General features: G+C 37.6%; 1 non-coding gene across 1 annotated transcript; it reads left to right on the top strand.

Annotated features, from left to right (window-relative positions):
- The first annotated feature begins 14,971 nt into the window (after positions 1 to 14,971).
- LOC112781848 (small nucleolar RNA R71) lies at positions 14,972 to 15,075 on the top strand. The gene has a single exon (XR_003192601.1). It is a non-coding gene; the product is annotated as a small nucleolar RNA R71 (small nucleolar RNA).
- The last annotated feature ends 3,899 nt before the right edge of the window (positions 15,076 to 18,974 follow it).

Genomic DNA, 18,974 nt, shown 5'->3' with positions numbered 1-18,974 from the left:
TAACAAACCACCGGCGAGGAGAGGAACGAAAAGCACAAGCATCTTCAATAAATCAGCTGCTCCTTCAAATACTTCAGAGGTTGGACCGGCTTGATCGGCAGGCAAAGCAAATGGAGCACCGTAACAAGCGCCGATTTACATACCTCAAGGAGCTGATTGTTGGCAACTACCCACCTGAACAAGAACCAGACACTTCGGAATCCACCTTACCTACCAGCACCGGGAGCCATGACGACCCCGATTGTGGAGATGCTGTTACCAACCCCTCCTTTGTTCCTGACTGATGGCACCGAGGATGGTGCCAAGCTTTAAGTGTGGGGAGGTCGGTCAGTACCTGACATCCGGAGGTAGTTATTTTTCTCAACACCAATAGGTTATTTTTCTTTTGTTAGGATAGGATAGATTGCATAGTAATAAGTGTTTGCATGTATGTTGTACTTGGTTGAAAAATAATAAGTTTCTTTTTAAGACCCTATTTTTGAAAAGAAAAAATTTCACTAATTCAAATTAAAATTTTGTGTTAAATTTGTTTGAAGACTGTAAATTGGAACATAAATTATAGCAAAGAACACAGAACCTGTGAGATTTGAGCTTAATTATATGGTTACATTATTTAACCATAATATTTTATTCTTGTGTGTTTTCTTCTCTATGGCTACAATCTTTGCTTTGTTTCATTCTATATGTCCAATGTTTAGTGTATTTACATGCTTGCATATGATTGAGGCCATTAATTGTTATTAGCTCACTTATCCTAAATAGCCTACCCTTTCAATCACATTTGTTTGCCACCTTGAGCTTTTCAATCCTCGTTTGTTCTATATTTTACCACATCACTAGCCTTAAACAGAAAATCAAATTAATTACCCCAAATTGAATCTTTGGTTAGCTTAAGTTAGAAATTGTGTATCAATTAAGTGTGGGGAATTGTGGGAACTTGGGTTGATGAAAATCTATAGTGTTTCATTGACAAAATATTAGGAATTTGGGTACCAACTCATGTGAGACCAGAAAAAATAAAAAATCCATGTGCATTGATATGTTATATATATACAATATAAATAAATAAATTAAATAAATAAATAAGGGGATAAAATTACCCCAATGCTAAGTTCAATAAAAGATCAATGCATATGTGGCAAAACTAAAGAAAAGTTGATACATGAGTATGTGATGCAAAAGTGGGAATTTTGGGCAGCTAGGCACAATTTTAGAGTTACATAGAGTGTGTGTGTGTTAGGTGAGAACTTATGTTAATCAAAGATTCATATTTTAGCTCACTTGGCCATACATGTACCCTTACCTTTACCTTAGCCCCATTACAACCTTGAAAAGACCTCATGATGTTTGTATTGGTATACTAAATATTTGTTGATTGGTTAGATGAAGAATAAAGTTTAGAAAGCATGATTAGAGAAAAGTAGAGTGATTCACCTTAGACACTTGAGAGATTAGAGTGCATATACACTACAAGTGAGGGTTCAATGCTTGATTCTATGTTCCCTGCTTTCATGAGCTATCTTCTTACAAGTTTACTTGTCTTTAATTGTATAATTTGAATTAGTGAAATCTGATTTATGTTTGTCTTGAAGATCTTATTTACTTTTAACCAAGTAGGTAGAAACATCTTAGTATGTAGTTGCATTCATATAGATAGGTTGCATTTCATACATTCTACCATTCCTCTTCACTCATTTATAGCTTCTCTTGAGCTTTGCATGAGGACATGCTAATGTTTAAGTGTGGGGAGATTGGTAAACCACTATTTTATGGTTTATCTTGTGCTCAATTGAGTGGTTTTATCAAGTCTTTGCACACTTATTCATACTAATTGCATGGTTTTACATTTTCCTTCCTAATCTTGTGCTATGATTGAAAACATGTTTCCTGGGCCTTTAAATTACTAATTTTAATCCTCTCTTAATACCATTCAATGCCTTGATATGTGTGTTAAGTGATTTCATGATTTATAAGGTAGGAATGGCTTAGAGGATGGAAAGAAAGCATGCAAAAGTGGAAGGAATACAAGAAGTTGAAGAAATTGCTAAGCTGTCCAGCCTGACCTCTTCGTACTTAACTAACCATAACTTGAGCTACAGAGATCCAAATGAGGCAGTTTCAGCTGCGTTGGAAAGCTAACATCAAGGGCTTCAAAATGATATATAATTTGCCATAGTTTTTCTGAAGATAAGTGACGCTCACGCATGACTCCACGTGCACGCATGGATCTGCGCAAATCCAGCGACCTGTACGTTTTTGAATTCGCCCCCAGCGATTTCTATGCTGTTTCTGACCCAGTTTTTGGCCCAGAAAACACATTTTAGAGGATATAAAGTGGGGGAATCCATTCATTCATTCACAAAACTCCACAATTCACAATTTGAGGTTTTAGATGTAGTTTCTAGAGAGAGAGGCTCTCTCCTCTCTCCTCTCTCTAGGTTTTAGGATTTAGGATTTCTCTTAGGTTAGGTTTACTTCTTCTTCATTTTAGGTTCAATGTTTCTTTAATTTAGTTTTTCTTCTACTTTTATTTATTCTACTACTTTAGTGTGATTATTCTCCCAATTTGGTTTATGAACTCCATGTTAGATTTGATTTCTTTATTTAATGCAATTTGAGGTATTTCAGATTTATGGTTGCTTTCTTCAATTTATGTGATTGATGCTTTCAATATGTAGATTTCTCTCCTTTTGGCTTTGGTTGAGTAATTGGTGACACTTGAGTTATCAAACTCCTTTGTTGATTGATAATTAGAATTTGCTGGTTGATTTGGATCCCTCTAAAGCTAGTCTTTCCTTAGAAGTTGACTAGGACTTGAGGAATCAAATTGATTAGTCCACTTGACTTTCCTTTATTTAGTAAGGGTTAACTAAGTGGGAGTAATGAACAATTCTCATCACAATTGACAAGGATAATGTAACAACCCTAGTTTTTGAAAATCAAATAATTAGTTATTTGTGATTTATTATATTTGTTGATAACTTTATTTTAAGAAAATTATTTTACTAAAAGTAATTAAATGGAATTTTATCATAAATGGAGTTTAAATTAATTAGAATTTTTATATAATCTTTATTGGATGTTTGGTATAATTGAAATTATAATTTTGATAATTGAAAAAAATAGAAGAATTGTATAATTTAATTTAAATGAATTCTATTTTGAATGAATTATGTTATTAATTTGAATTCCTAGAAATTATTTTATTAGAAATGATTAGATTGATATTTATAAATACTTTAAGTTTAAGTCAATTAATATTTATGTACAATTTTTATTATAATTAATTATTTTATAAATTGAAATTAAAGTTTCAGAGATAGAAAAATAATAGAGATTTGTATGATTTAATCTAGAAAATTGATATTTGAATTTAAATTGTACTTTACAAAATATAATTAACTTGTTCATTTTATAATGTAAATTAGAAATAATTGATTGAACTTAGCAATATGTTGATAAATAATGTTCCTAAATATGTTTAATAAAGTATATTTGGTTTTAAAATTACTCTACCCTTCAATTTTATCAAAATATCTATTCTTATCTATCCATATTCTTTTATAAAATCCTAATTTCTAACCCTAATTCCCAAATCAAACTCAGAAACCCTAAATTCCTAAATTGAGAAACCCTTATCCCCTCCTCTACCACACAGCCGCAACCTCACCCTCACCTTCCTTCAACGTAACACTCATACAGCAGCGAAATAGAGAGGAAAGAAAGAGGGAAGAGCTGCTGCCCCGCCGCCGCTGTGACCATCGCACTACCACCGTTCAACTCCGCTCGCGCTGCCGTGCGTTCCGTCACCATTAGAGTCATCATCGCCGTTTGTGGAACCGCGAGGAGCTCGCCGTTGAGTTGCTTCGCAGCGCCGTCCCGTCCATAGAGCCCAAGCCCGCGTCGCCGTCGTTCATTCGCGTTCTGCCGCCGCCGCTTCAAGGGTCTGTCGTCGCTACTGACGTCGCCGAAAGGAGGAGAGCGACTACCACGAGGAGCCGCCGCTGGAGAAGGAGGGTTCGCTGGGTGCTACTGTCACCAACATCGCAAAATCCACGCAGAGGAGAGGGAGGAAGGATCTCCGCCGCTATCAAGGTCGTGTGTGACTCCTACTGCCATCAGAGTCGTTGTTCTGCCACCATCAAGTTTGGAGGAGGGCGCTGCCCCTATCACCATTGAAGCTCACCGGGGAAGAAGCTATTGACAGAAGAAACTATTGCCGCTCTTATTCTATACTACTCTGTGCTGCTCTGTTCTGCTTCTGCCTTTGGGTTCTGTGAGTTGCCGGAGCCCTCTGCCATCGGGAACTAACATTCGAGCTGCCTAGGAAATCACCCTTAGAACCACTACTGTTTTGGTGAGCTCTGTCCCCTGTTTCTGCTTCCTTGTCCTACCAATTTGTTTCTACTTTGAAGCTTGTCCCTGAAACTGTTTGTATTGTATAAAGAGATTATTGTAAATTACCTTGCCGCCGCCATTACTGGAGGTAGCTGCCGGCTCTATTTGGAGACTGCTGCTAAGTCACCACTGAAGCTAAGAACAGGTGTTGGGATTCGATGGAGCAGCTGCGTTTAGTGATTTTTGCGAGTTTCGACTTTGAGGTAGGGGATTTTATTTTTAAAGTTAAAACATTTTTAATTTTAGAATGCCTGTAAAGTTATTTGGATAATTGTAAATAGTTAATAATGATTAAGGGTTGATTAATTAATGTGAATTGTTTGAAATTTGTTTGAGAATAGTTAGTTGGAGTGATTATTCTGATGTGTTATTAGAATTGAATGTGGTTGTAATTACGCTGAATTGTAATTGAAATTAGATGTGGTTGTGAATTGTATTTCAAATTATTGATTTTGGCGATGAATTGGCTGAGATTCTGATCCTGAATGAATTACTTTGAATTATTTGATATTGAATTTGAAATTTAATATATTGGAATGGCTATAAAATGGATTTGTGATAGGTTGGAATTGGTTGAAATGTAGCTGCAAATGGTGATTCATTTAATTTTACTTTTTAAATTGAAATATGATGAGTTAATTATTGAATGAAATATAATTGAGAGAAGTTAGTTGTGGTGATTATTCTGAGTTATGTTTGATGTTGGATGCGGTTGTGAATTGAATTTGGGTTTTGGTTGTGATTTTGACTGGCTTTGTTATCGCGAGTAATTAATTGATGAGATTTACTTTGGTTTGAGGCTGTGAATGTCTTTGGGCTTTGTTTTGAGTGTGTAAAGCTGTAATTGATATTGGTTTTTCAGATTTTGATGGAATTGTTGAAAGGTTCTGATTCTATGTGGTTATATTGAATTAGTTGAGTTGTGTGGCTGTATTCTGGTTATTGAGAGTAAGTGCTTCTTGTTGTTTTTAGTTATCTAATGTATCAGATTGGCTATGAAATTGACTTGTGATTGGTTGGAATTGGTTTTGGTAGTTGTTAATATTGGTTCATGGTTAATTAGAATTATGTTTGAGAACTCTTAAAAGATTGAAGCTTGATTATTAAATTGGCTTTTTATGAAATCCGAATTTAGAGATAAAATCAGTAACTCTAATAGTATAAGGATAACTTGTGATAATTGGAAACTATATGGAGCAGGATTTTTGGGTGAACATATTATAAGAGAACTGGAATTTTGTAAATAATAGATACTCTGTGTTTTGGTGTCAATATTTCTAAGATTTTGGTTAAGTTAGGTGATAATGTGTTTTGGGTATTTGGAAAGTGAAAAACTGTTAGTCCTTTGGTTAAAGTAATTTATGAATTGATCAAATTGAAGTTGAATTGATGGAGTATGTGGAAGTTGCGGATTATGGCTGAATTGTTAACTATTGCGGATTGTTAAATTTCTGATTGATTGAGAATTTGTGGTGATAATTGTTGAGAAAGGTTTGATGAGATATTGAGAAAGAGGGAACCCGTAAGGGTGGTTAAGTCCGAGTTTTAGGGGAGGTGCTGTCGAAATTTTATAAAAACCTGAGGTTTTAATTGAAAAGTAATTTTAGAAGACTTGAACTTGGAAAATTATATTATTGGAGTTTTATTTAGGTAAGAAAAGAATTATACTATTTTGAATATGAATTACCAAGGTTTATGTTCAAGTTTGAATTATTTATAAAAAAAAGTTATATTTTGAGATTTATTCAATATGAAGAGAGTTATGCTTGGGGTTTGAAATAAAGGATTACTTTTTAGAAGTTTAATGAATATATAATATTTGAATTTGAATGGTAAAGAGAGATGGTTTTTAAGTCTATGGGAAGTTAGTAAACTTGAAAAAGAGTTTTATTTGGTTACTTTTAGTAAGAGGATGATGTTTTGAAAAGTATTTAACGAATTTGAAAAGTATTTGGTTAAAGTTACTTTGTTCATATTGCAATTTTGTGTTCTTAAAGTTTTTGATCAATGAATTTTATGTTTCATGCTTCCTTTATGTTTGATTGCTTGTTTATACTTGGTCGTGTGGATAGTTGGTTATAGTTTTCCATTTTACTTTGCAAATTCCCATGCTTTACTTTTATGCACATAAGGTGTTTGTGAAAATGCAAACCGTAGATTTTGAGTAGATTTTCCTATCTTGGCTTGTGGTTTGAGTTCCTAGGATACTAGAGTCATAATGTCCGACATTTAGTGGTAATTCTTGGGTAGTTAGTTGACTCTTGTTTCCACTGACACTAGCCTTTTATCAACTAGTTTGGTAAGTTGGATAGGACTTATGGATTAAGGTCAATTATGATTGCTTGACTTACTCCTCGATGGTTGGGATTAACTAGGCGAGACTAACTCATTATAACTACCATAGTTATGGTTATGGTGATGATAGGATTCCTTGGATCCTTATTCCCAAGTCAAGGCTTTTATTGCATTTATTGCATTTCTTGCATTAATTGCAATTTTGCTCATCTCTTAGTTCTTTCATTACTTAGTTCTTTTAATATTTCATTCTTTCATTACAAAACCCTTGTTGCCATCTTAATAACCAAAAGTTTATAGCATTCCGTTTGTATTCCTAGGGAGAACGACCCGAGGTTTGAGTACTCTCGGTTTATATGTTTTGTATTGAATTTATCATTTGATCTTGGGAATTAATTATTGGTCTAGACTATACTTTCAATGATGGAATTCTATTTTGTAAAAAAATCTAGACTATACATTAGTTGTCGTGTACCAAATTTGGCACCATTGCCGGGGAGTACAAACGATGTTATTTCTTTTGGGTTGATGTGAATATGTTAATAGTGTAAATAGCACTTTTTGGTTGTTTGTTTGCTTTTGATAGTAGGATCTTGTTTATATTTTTTTCATGACTTTTTCACACCATTACCACAATGCACCCCAATAGAGCCCAAACACTTACCTTTATAGTCACCAATCTTACACACCATTCCCTCACTATATACAAAACCAAAACCTTTACCCCAATGAGTTTGATTGTCAACCTTAATCACCTCAATCTTCATCTTCCTACAAGGATCAAGCCACACAAGAAGAACTTTTCATGTTCATTCAAGAACAAGAGTTCCGGAAGAAGCAAGAGCAAGTCATGTCTACCTTGGCACAAGCTTTAGATCATTTAGCTTCATTGCGTTCATGCCACAAGCAAGAGAATTTGGTGGATGAATATGTGGAACCAAGTGAAAAGTATGGAGTGAAAGAAGAATTGCAAAATCAAGAAGATGATGTCAGGGCGCAACATGAAATGCAAGGGGAGATAAATGAAGAATTGGTAGGAATTGATCAAGAGGATTCCATCGTTCAAGATTTTTTGTCCAACTTGGGTAATTTCTTCAATGACCTTCGTGAGCATCCTTTGGTTGATTTGGAAGGAGATTTTGATGTGGACTTCACACAACCTCCAATTTTTTACTTGAGTGAGGATGAAGAGGATTCAAAAGAGGTTGAGAAAGATCTTAGTTGCCAAGAGGTGAAAGTGTTCGTGCAAAAGTGAATTGAGTGCGTGAAGACTTCTCCAACAAGTTTCTTACACCCACATCAATATGCCATTTTAGAAATGGATGGTCAACTTCGAACCCTTCTTGGAGTAGTGGATGGTGAAGAGACATTTGTTGATTGCCCAAGAAATAGAAAGTTCATCCATGGAGCCAATTCAACATTTGAAGCTCAAATTCGGTGCAAGAGTCGATTTAATGGATTCTAGGGAGTGCACAAGCTTGTCAATGGTGATAGAGGAAGTCATGTATGGGATCCGGGCATTCATTTCATGAATCAATACTTAAGGATCATAGTTGCTATCTTGAAGTCTCTTAAGAGTTTAATGCAATTCGTTTGGAACCCCGGAGGTCAAATCAATAGCAAACTTGGTTGGAGATTCAAGGAGGAGTGGAAGCATAAGCCGCCCTAACAAGGATCTCCTCACCAAGTCCAACTTAGGACTATAAACCAAAGTGCTAGGTGGGAGACACCCTACCATGGTAATATCCTTCTAACTTTCTCTCTTTTACCTTTTGTTTCATGAATAATGGGCTAATTTGCTTAGTTGGTTGGATTTATTTTGATGTTTGCTACGAAATTTTAGTGAAATAATGTGTTTTTAGGAGTTTTGTGACGTTTTGGGGACTTGAAAACATGTTTTGGATGTCAATTTTGGTGACTTAGAGCCAAAATTTTTGTTCCAGGAATAGAGACCTGTGCGTCCGCACAGCCTTGTGCGTCCGCACAGACCCTCTGTTTTCCAATAGCTGTGCATCCGTACACATATGTGCGCCCGCACACCCCTAACACTCCCTCTGATTGCAGCGGAGGCACCCTATGTGCATCTGAACGCAACCCTTTCTTCCCCTCTGTGCGGCCGCACACCTTGCGTACATCCGCACACTTCACCCAGACCACCAACAACAAACAACAACAGAGCCTTGTCCCACTAAGTGGGGTCGGCTACATGAATTAAACGACGCCATTGTGCTCTGTCATGTATCATGTCTACAGAGAGACCGTTTACATGTAGATCTCGTTTGACCACCTCATGGATGGTCTTCTTAGGTTTTCCTCTGCCTTTCGCCCTTTGTCCATCTTCCATCTCATCCACCCTCTTGACTGGATATTCTATCGGTCTTCTTCTCACATGTCCAAACCACTTGAGACGCAATTCAACCATCTTTTCCACAATGAGTGCTATTCCAACTCTCTCCCTTATATCTTCATTCCTTATTTTATCCAATCGCATATGACCACTCATCCATCTCAACATCTTCATCTCTGCCACACTTAGCTTATGTTCGTGCTCCCCTTTAGCCGCCCAACACTCCATACCATACAGCATAGCCGGTCTTATAGCGGTGCGATAGAATTTACCTTTAAGTTTTAAAGGCACTTTTTTGTCGCATATAAAACCAGATGCACTCCGCCATTTTGACCAACCTGCTTGGATCCTATGATTTACATCATGTTCAATCTCTCCATTATCCTGTATGATGCACCGAAGATACTTAAAACTTTTAACTTCTCGTAGGATGTTTTCTCCAATCTTCACCTCTATATTGGGATTTTCCCTTCTCAGACTGAACTTACATTCCATATATTCTGTCTTGCTACGTCTTATGTGCAGACCATACACTTCTAGAGCTTCTCTCCATAACTCCAACTTCTTATTTAGGTCTTCCCTTGACTCTCCCATAAGGACGATATTGATGACAAGCCATCTTAGCCTATTTTAACTAGTCTTTTTCTTTTGTTTTCATTAGAATTATGCACTTTCTTGAACCATAAGTGATGCGCATAAACTAGTTATGCTACGATTTAGGAAATTGCACGATCGGCAAAATTTCTTCCGGCAAGTGCACCGGTTATCGTCAAGTAAAAACTCACAATAGAGTGAGGTCGAATCCCACAAGGATTGGTTGAGTGAGCAATTCGAATTAGAAGTGTGTTCTAGTTGAGCGGAATCAAGATTGAGATGAGAATTGCGGAATGTAAAATTGGCGGGAAAAGTAAATGACAAGAAAATTAAATGGCGGAATCTTAAATTGCATGAATTAAAGAGCAGAAACTAAATTGCTGAAATTAAAAGGGAATGGGGGTGATTGCATGAATTGAGTTGCAGAATGTAAAGAGAAAGTGGAAATCAGAAATGGGGAATTCATTGGGTTTAGGAGATATTGAAATCTCCGAATCAAAACATGCATATCTCTTCCTCAACCAATGCATTCATTGAATTTTGCTTGGCAATCTTATATGATTGGATCCCAATCCCTTGGCTCACCAATTCTCTCTAAAAACAAACAAATTCCCAATCCCTTGGTTTAAATGTTCATAAGAAGAGATGATGCTTGATCACTGATTATACCACACAATTTCATGAACCACAATTTGGTAGGATTACATGTCACAATATCCATCCAAACCCCAATCCAATTCACTGTGAGAAAGCTTCTCTAGCATGAATCCTCCATTCCTTTCCCAAGGTTCCGAAGGATTCCAATTATGGGTAGTTTCTTTTCCAAGACAACTACCCAATGGAATTAGATCGAGAAGCTTTCTAACAAAATTCAAGAGAAAAGATTGAAGAAGAAGGTAAACTATTATTGATTCATTGAATTACAATAGAGCTCCCTAACCCAATGAAAGGGGGTTTAGTGAGTCATAGCTCTGAATTCAATTACAAAGAAAATGAAAACTAGCTCAAAGTGAAAGTGAAGGTAAAAGTCCCCATCAGGGGCTGGATTCCCCTTCAATCCCCCTCTTTCAAATGCAGAAACTAAGGCCTTTAAATAGGCTCCCTAAATTACAAAATGAAAATGAAATTCAAAGGAAATTACAATCAAATGAAAATAAACTATTCTAGATGATTCTTGTGGCCTTGATTTGGTGTTGTTGATGGGCCTTGCTTGCTTGAAGGGCTGAGTGACATAATTGATCCAAAAAGGATAATGATCCATTAAACTACACTCAAATGTTGCACCCCCTTTCTTGAGTCGTCACTTTGTTCTCTTGTCAACCTTGCCAATTTGATGCCAAATATAGACTATTATACCTCGTTGGAAAGCTATGGATGTCAGCTTTCTAACGCAACTGGAAGCACATCAATTGGATCTCTACAACTCGAGTTATACTCCATGGAAGGTGAAGAGGTCAGCTGGCCTGATTGCATGTTGGTACTATGCTCTTCTATGCACATTACGGGGCTGTTTTCTCCCTCAATTTTTAGTATCCACCATGCATGCCATATATGCTTGGAAAGCTCTAGATGTCTTCTTTCCAATGCATTTTGAATCACCTCATTTGGAGTTTTGTAGCTCAAGTTATTTATGTTTGAAGAAGGCATGGTCAAGCTGTTCCATATAACACGTTTAAGCTTCAGTTTAAGGTTAAACTGAAGCTTAAACGTGGAAATGGAAGAGGTAGCCCTGGAGGTCGAACACGTTTAACCTCCAGTTTGAGGTCAAACTGGAGGTTAAACGTGGAAGCTTAGAATGGTAGCCCTGGAGGTGTCGAACACGTTTAACCTCCAGTTTGAGGTCAAACTGGAGGTTAAACGTGGAAATGGAGAAAGCAACCCTGGAGGAAAGTTCTTGGTCGAACACGTTTAAGCTCCAGTTTGAGGTCAAACTGGAGCTTAAACGTGGAATGGCTCCCTGGTACTCTTCCTGGTTCTGGCATTTAACCTCCAGTTTGAGGTCAAACTGGAGGTTAAACGTGGAACTCCTCCCTGGGTGGCATACTCATTCTGGCGTTTAACCTCCAGTTTGAGGTCAAACTGGAGGTTAAACTTCAATTCCAGCATTTCTTATCCTTCATGATTTTTGGCGTTTAAGCTCCAGTTTAGGCTTAAACTGGAACTTAAACTCCACATGTGATATTCAAGCTTCCTTTATTGATTTTGTTGCTTCCTTGCCTAGCCTCTTCTTCCCTGAAATCATCCAAACAGTTGCATCAAAGTCTTGCTAAAATTCATGAGAATTCTTCCATTCATAGCATTCAAGGAATATAACTAAAAACTCATGGAATTTGCACAAAAATCTTCATGTTTGAATGATTTAAGACAAGCATGACTATTTGGCCCAAATGATTACTTAAGGCTCAAGAAAATGCATAAAACAACTAAAAATAACATAAAAAATGCTAGTGAAACTAGCCTAAGATGCCTTGGCATCATAACACCAAACTTAATACTTGCTTGTCCCTAAGCAAGTTCTGAATTATTGAGAAGAAAGAATGAAACAGAAAGTAAATTCATTAGCCATATCAGTAAGTAATTGACATTGATTAATGGGGTGTTCATGCAGAAAGTTGTTGCAGCATCACTTTATTGTTTCTTAGGTAAGAATGTCACTTTTTATGTTTCCACTAAAACACTGCTATGGCCTCTTGTTATTCACATATCCTTGGCAAGTTTCTTTTCTTTGTTTTTCTTTTTCTTTGAGCTTATTTGCTCCTTGTTGCTCAGTGTCATGTGTTGCACAAGCCTTTGGCATTTTCTTTTTCTTATCAGTGCACTACACATATCCACTACAGGCATTTTAGTTCACATTTTTTCTTGAGACATTGGTGCCCAGCACCTCTTTGTGTGACTAAATGTTTTGTATTTAGGTTGCTCTTGATAATGGACTTTTGGTTGATAATCCCGGGTTAGTTAACCCAAGTTACCAACTGTTGAAACACTCCTCAGAACCTATTCATCCAAGCATATCCTTAATACATAAACACCACAGGCATTTGTCTCAGAAGTTCAAACCATTGGTGCCTATCTTATTTTCTCAATTTTTTTGCTTTTTGGTTGCCCTTTTTCAGTGGCTTTTTCTTCTTCTTTTTCTTTCTTTTTCATGGCCAAAGACATTTATTCATCAAGATCCATAGACAGCATCCTAATTTCCACTAAAAGTGACAATTCTAACTTTATTTCTTAGTGAGCTGACTATTCAATCAAACATGCATACCACCACTTAATCTTATTTGATTTCTTACCAAATGGAATTGAGTTACTTTTGTTCAAATATTTCTTTTATTTTATGGAAACAGAACAAGCATGGCAAGCATACATTTAAGCAAGTGAAGTTTATCCAGACACTTAGACTATCACTTATTTGGAAATTAAACAAACAGACAAACAAAAACTGCAATGACTCAAACTTAAAGCAGGGGTGCATGCAAACTTCCAATATCAGCAATTCAAAGTACAAGCAATTAAGTGACAATACAACCTTTTAGCATCTTCTTTGTTGTTCATCATCCTTCCTAGCCTTGGTGTTCTCTTTGATGATGATGTATATTCCTTCCATGAGATTGATTGTCTTCCTGCAAAGCTATTAGAAGTTGCTTGTTCCCCAAGCACTTTGAGAATTGGTTAGCATGCATGTATGTTTGTAGGCCTCTGAACTTAGATTGGTGTGTGAACACCAAACTTAGTTCCTTGCCATATGCAGCAATTTGGATCATATGCAGAAAACCTCATGTGCTTTTATTAAGAAAATAACTATGAACTAGAAAAAGAAACTATGAACTAGAAATTAAACTATTGTTTAAGTAGTTTCCCTGATTGGTTGGAGCTAGTGACTAGTCATGCTGAGGTAGAAATGTGCTTTTAATGAAGTTTTTGGTGGAACACCAAACTTAGAATCTCACATTCACCCTTGAATTATTTTGGTGTGCAACACCAAACTTAGCTCCTTGCAATACAGATAAATCTACTTAACTCTTTTATTGAAATAACTAGAAAAGAAAAACTACCTTTGGTTGGGTTGCCTCCCAACAAGCGCTTCTTTAACGTCATTAGCTTGACATGCTGTTCCTGACTTTCTTCCTCTTCTTCCAGTTTGTTAAGAGGAATGACTTCAAGTGGATAAAGGAGCTAGTTAGTGCCCCTTGTTGTGAATGCTTCTTTCCAGCAAGCTTTCCCTTGTGATTGGCTTGAGTGAACTTGCTTGTTGGCTCAGGAGTTGGATTGTTCTTCGACCTTCTCTTCTTCATGGATATGATCCTTTGTTTCTCGGTCACAATCCTCATTTTGGTGCTTGTTTCTACTGCCTTCACATCCTTGATCTCAGAACTTGGTTGTTGTTGGACAGTTGGAGTATCCTGTTCATCAAAAGCTTCCTGAATTTGTGGTTCAATGAACCCTTCCTCTTTGCAACTCTCTGTGTCATTGGAGTGTGATCTCCCTTGATTGACTTTCTCCCTTTCTTGTTCTTCTGATTCCTCCCTTGGGTTTGCCATGGTATCACTAGAAGAATTGTGGGTAGGGATTTGCTTTGATAGATATCCAATTTGTGCTTCTAGCTTTTGAATGGCAGCACCATGATTTTGTAAGTTGGATATCAATTCTTCCTTAAAGCCTTTCAAATCTGCCACATCTCTGCCCATAGTTGCAAGCATTCCTTCTATCCTGTTTAATTGATCTTGAAATTGTTGGTTCGGATTAGGTTGGGTATGTTGATTATTTTGGCCATGATATGGTGGTTGGGAGTAGGTGCTTTGTGTGGCTTGGTATGATCTTTGGTTGGAGTTTTGGTATGTGGAATTGTTTTGTTGGTTGTGGTTGTAAGGCTTGTGGTTTTGTGGTTGGGTTTGTTGGTTTCCCCACCCAAAGTTTGGGTGGTTTCTCCAGCCTGGGTTGTAAGTGTTGGAATGTGGATCATATGATTGCCTTTGTTGGTTTCCCACATAGTTAACCTCATCCCAATCACCTCCTTCAATGCCTACCTCCTCTTGATCTTGTGTGTGTATTGCAGCCACTTGCTTTGTTTCTATTTGCCTGGTAAGCTCTGCTAGTTGCTTGGCAAACACCTTGTTTTGGGCTAGAATTGTATCAACATGGTTCAGCTCCATGACTCCCTTAGTGTTGTGCCTTTCTGATGCATAGTAGTACTCATTCTCAGCCACTGTCTCGATCACTTCAATGGCTTCTTCCACAGTCTTTTTCCTGTTCAATGAACCTCCTGATGAATGGTCTACAGCCTTTCTTGATTCATAAGAGAGCCCATCATAGAAGATGTGCAGTTGCACCCAATCATGGAACATGTTTGGTGGGCATTTCCTTGTCAAGTCCTTGAATCTCTCCCATGCCTCGTAGAGAGTTTCACCATCTTGTTGTCTAAAAGTCTGAACCTCAGATCGAAGCCTATTGACCTTTTGTGGAGGGTAGAAACGTGCCAGAAACTTGCTTTCCACCTCATCCCATGTTGTTAGACTCCCCCTTGGGAATGATTCCAGCCACTTAGCTGCTTTGTCCCTAAGTGAAAATGGGAACAAAAGCAGTTTATAGGCATCTTCCTGGACTCCATTGGACTTCACAGTGTCACAAATTCTCAGGAATTTTGTGAGATGTTGGTTTGGGTCTTCATTAGCACTTCCTCCAAAGGAACAATGATTTTCCACAAGTGATATTAGCTGTGGCTTGAGCTCAAAATTGTTGGCCTGAATGGGTGGTTTCTGGATGCTACTACCACAATTCCCAGAGGTTGGGTTTATGTATGAACTAAGAACCCTCCTCTCAGGGATGGCATCGTTTCCATCAGCTCTCTCATGGTTGTGAGCTTCTCTATCCATGTTGAGATCTAAAGCTTCCTCAAAATTGTCCTCAGATTCTCCTTCAGATTCCTCTTCTCCCACTACTCTCTTCCCTCTTGCTTCCCTTCTAAGTCTATGAAGGGTCCTCTCTGGTTCGGTATATGGAGGAGTTGATGTCTCTCCTCTCCTACCTGTCATACAAGAACACAGCTCAAACACAACAAGTGAAATACTCTTGGTTAATGGAAGAGTATGGTTAGCTCAATTGAGGAATTAATTCAAATAGTTAGTGAGTCAGTGAGTTAGTTGCATGAATTTAAAGGCATAAAGAAGGAAAGCATGTAACCAAGTGCAGAAATTAAAATTCAACAAGTATCTTGAACAGAATTAACAAAGCAAGAGAAAATTGCTCAATCTAGTTAGCTTCCAATTTGAGAATTGTCAATCGAAAACCAATCCCCGGCAACGGCGCCATAAACTTGATGCGCATAAACTAGTTATGCTACGATTTAGGAAATTGCACGATCGGCAAAATTCCTTCCGGCAAGTGCACCGGTTATCGTCAAGTAAAAACTCACAATAGAGTGAGGTCGAATCCCACAAGGATTGGTTGAGTGAGCAATTCGAATTAGAAGTGTGTTCTAGTTGAGCGGAATCAAGATTGAGATGAGAATTGCGGAATGTAAAATTGGCGGGAAAAGTAAATGACAAGAAAATTAAATGGCGGAATCTTAAATTGCATGAATTAAAGAGCAGAAACTAAATTGCTGAAATTAAAAGGGAATGGGGGTGATTGCATGAATTGAGTTGCAGAATGTAAAGAGAAAGTGGAAATCAGAAATGGGGAATTCATTGGGTTTAGGAGATATTGAAATCTCCGAATCAAAACATGCATATCTCTTCCTCAACCAATGCATTCATTGAATTTTGCTTGGCAATCTTATATGATTGGATCCCAATCCCTTGGCTCACCAATTCTCTCTAAAAACAAACAAATTCCCAATCCCTTGGTTTAAATGTTCATAAGAAGAGATGATGCTTGATCACTGATTATACCACACAATTTCATGAACCACAATTTGGTAGGATTACATGTCACAATATCCATCCAAACCCCAATCCAATTCACTGTGAGAAAGCTTCTCTAGCATGAATCCTCCATTCCTTTCCCAAGGTTCCGAAGGATTCCAATTATGGGTAGTTTCTTTTCCAAGACAACTACCCAATGGAATTAGATCGAGAAGCTTTCTAACAAAATTCAAGAGAAAAGATTGAAGAAGAAGGTAAACTATTATTGATTCATTGAATTACAATAGAGCTCCCTAACCCAATGAAAGGGGGTTTAGTGAGTCATAGCTCTGAATTCAATTACAAAGAAAATGAAAACTAGCTCAAAGTGAAAGTGAAGGTAAAAGTCCCCATCAGGGGCTGGATTCCCCTTCAATCCCCCTCTTTCAAATGCAGAAACTAAGGCCTTTAAATAGGCTCCCTAAATTACAAAATGAAAATGAAATTCAAAGGAAATTACAATCAAATGAAAATAAACTATTCTAGATGATTCTTGTGGCCTTGATTTGGTGTTGTTGATGGGCCTTGCTTGCTTGAAGGGCTGAGTGACATAATTGATCCAAAAAGGATAATGATCCATTAAACTACACTCAAATGTTGCACCCCCTTTCTTGAGTCGTCACTTTGTTCTCTTGTCAACCTTGCCAATTTGATGCCAAATATAGACTATTATACCTCGTTGGAAAGCTATGGATGTCAGCTTTCTAACTCAACTGGAAGCACATCAATTGGATCTCTACAACTCGAGTTATACTCCATGGAAGGTGAAGAGGTCAGCTGGCCTGATTGCATGTTGGTACTATGCTCTTCTATGCACATTACGGGGCTGTTTTCTCCCTCAATTTTTAGTATCCACCATGCATTCCATATATGCTTGGAAAGCTCTAGATGTCTTCTTTCCAATGCATTTTGAATCACCTCATTTGGAGTTTTGTAGCTCAAGTTATTTATGTTTGAAGAAGGCATGGTCAAGCTGTTCCATATAACACGTTTAAGCTTCAGTTTAAGGTTAAACTGAAGCTTAAACGTGGAAATGGAAGAGGTAGCCCTGGAGGTCGAACACGTTTAACCTCCAGTTTGAGGTCAAACTGGAGGTTAAACGTGGAAGCTTAGAATGGTAGCCCTGGAGGTGTCGAACACGTTTAACCTCCAGTTTGAGGTCAAACTGGAGGTTAAACGTGGAAATGGAGAAAGCAACCCTGGAGGAAAGTTCTTGGTCGAACACGTTTAAGCTCCAGTTTGAGGTCAAACTGGAGCTTAAACGTGGAATGGCTCCCTGGTACTCTTCCTGGTTCTGGCGTTTAACCTCCAGTTTGAGGTCAAACTGGAGGTTAAACGTGGAACTCCTCCCTGGGTGGCATACTCATTCTGGCGTTTAACCTCCAGTTTGAGGTCAAACTGGAGGTTAAACTTCAATTCCAGCATTTCTTATCCTTCATGATTTTTGGCGTTTAAGCTCCAGTTTAGGCTTAAACTGGAACTTAAACTCCACATGTGATATTCAAGCTTCCTTTATTGATTTTGTTGATTCCTTGCCTAGCCTCTTCTTCCCTGAAATCATCCAAACAGTTGCATCAAAGTCTTGCTAAAATTCATGAGAATTCTTCCATTCATAGCATTCAAGGAATATAACTAAAAACTCATGGAATTTGTACAAAAATCTTCATGTTTGAATGATTTAAGACAAGCATGACTATTTGGCCCAAATGATTACTTAAGGCTCAAGAAAATGCATAAAACAACTAAAAATAACATAAAAAATGCTAGTGAAACTAGCCTAAGATGCCTTGGCATCAATAAGCAAGCTAATTGAGTAGATTTTCATGTTTCCCTTGATTGAATCAACCATGTGTGAATTCATGCCATTTCATGAGATTTTATGCATATTATGATAGAATGAATATCTCATGATTATGAGCATAGCTTTGATGTGTTTGGTTGATTAATTATAGGTGAAGAAAGCTTGGAGAAAGGTTGAAGCAAGAAGGAATAGCTAGGAGTAAAGAGAAGACAATGGAATAAGTGAAATTGAACCAGGAAGCAAAAAGCTGGACCTAAAGTTAGCATCAAACTTTTGCACAAACTTTTGGTTGAAAAGTTAGCCCCAACGTTAGCCCCCTAACTTGGAGGCTAATGTTGGAACTTGAAAATCACTCCCTGGGTACCAAAAGTTTGCGCCAACGTTAGCCCCCTAACTTTGAGGCTAACGTTGGCACATGAAATTCACCCCTGGGCACCAAAAGTTTGCGCCAACGTTAGCCCCCTAACTTTGAGGCTAACGTTGGCATGAAGAAAACCTCCCTGGGCACCAAAAGTTTGCGCCAACGTTAGCCCCCTAACTTTGAGGCTAACGTTGGCACATGAAAATCACAAGGAGGAGCAAAAGTTTGCGCCAACGTTAGCCCCCTAACTTGGTGGCTAACGTTGGCGCCACAAGTACTCAA

Source organism: Arachis hypogaea, chromosome 19 (genome assembly GCF_003086295.3).
Source record: "Arachis hypogaea cultivar Tifrunner chromosome 19, arahy.Tifrunner.gnm2.J5K5, whole genome shotgun sequence".
NCBI classification, from domain to species: Eukaryota; Viridiplantae; Streptophyta; class Magnoliopsida; order Fabales; family Fabaceae; genus Arachis; species Arachis hypogaea.
This window is presented reverse-complemented; position numbering and strand designations above follow the sequence as displayed.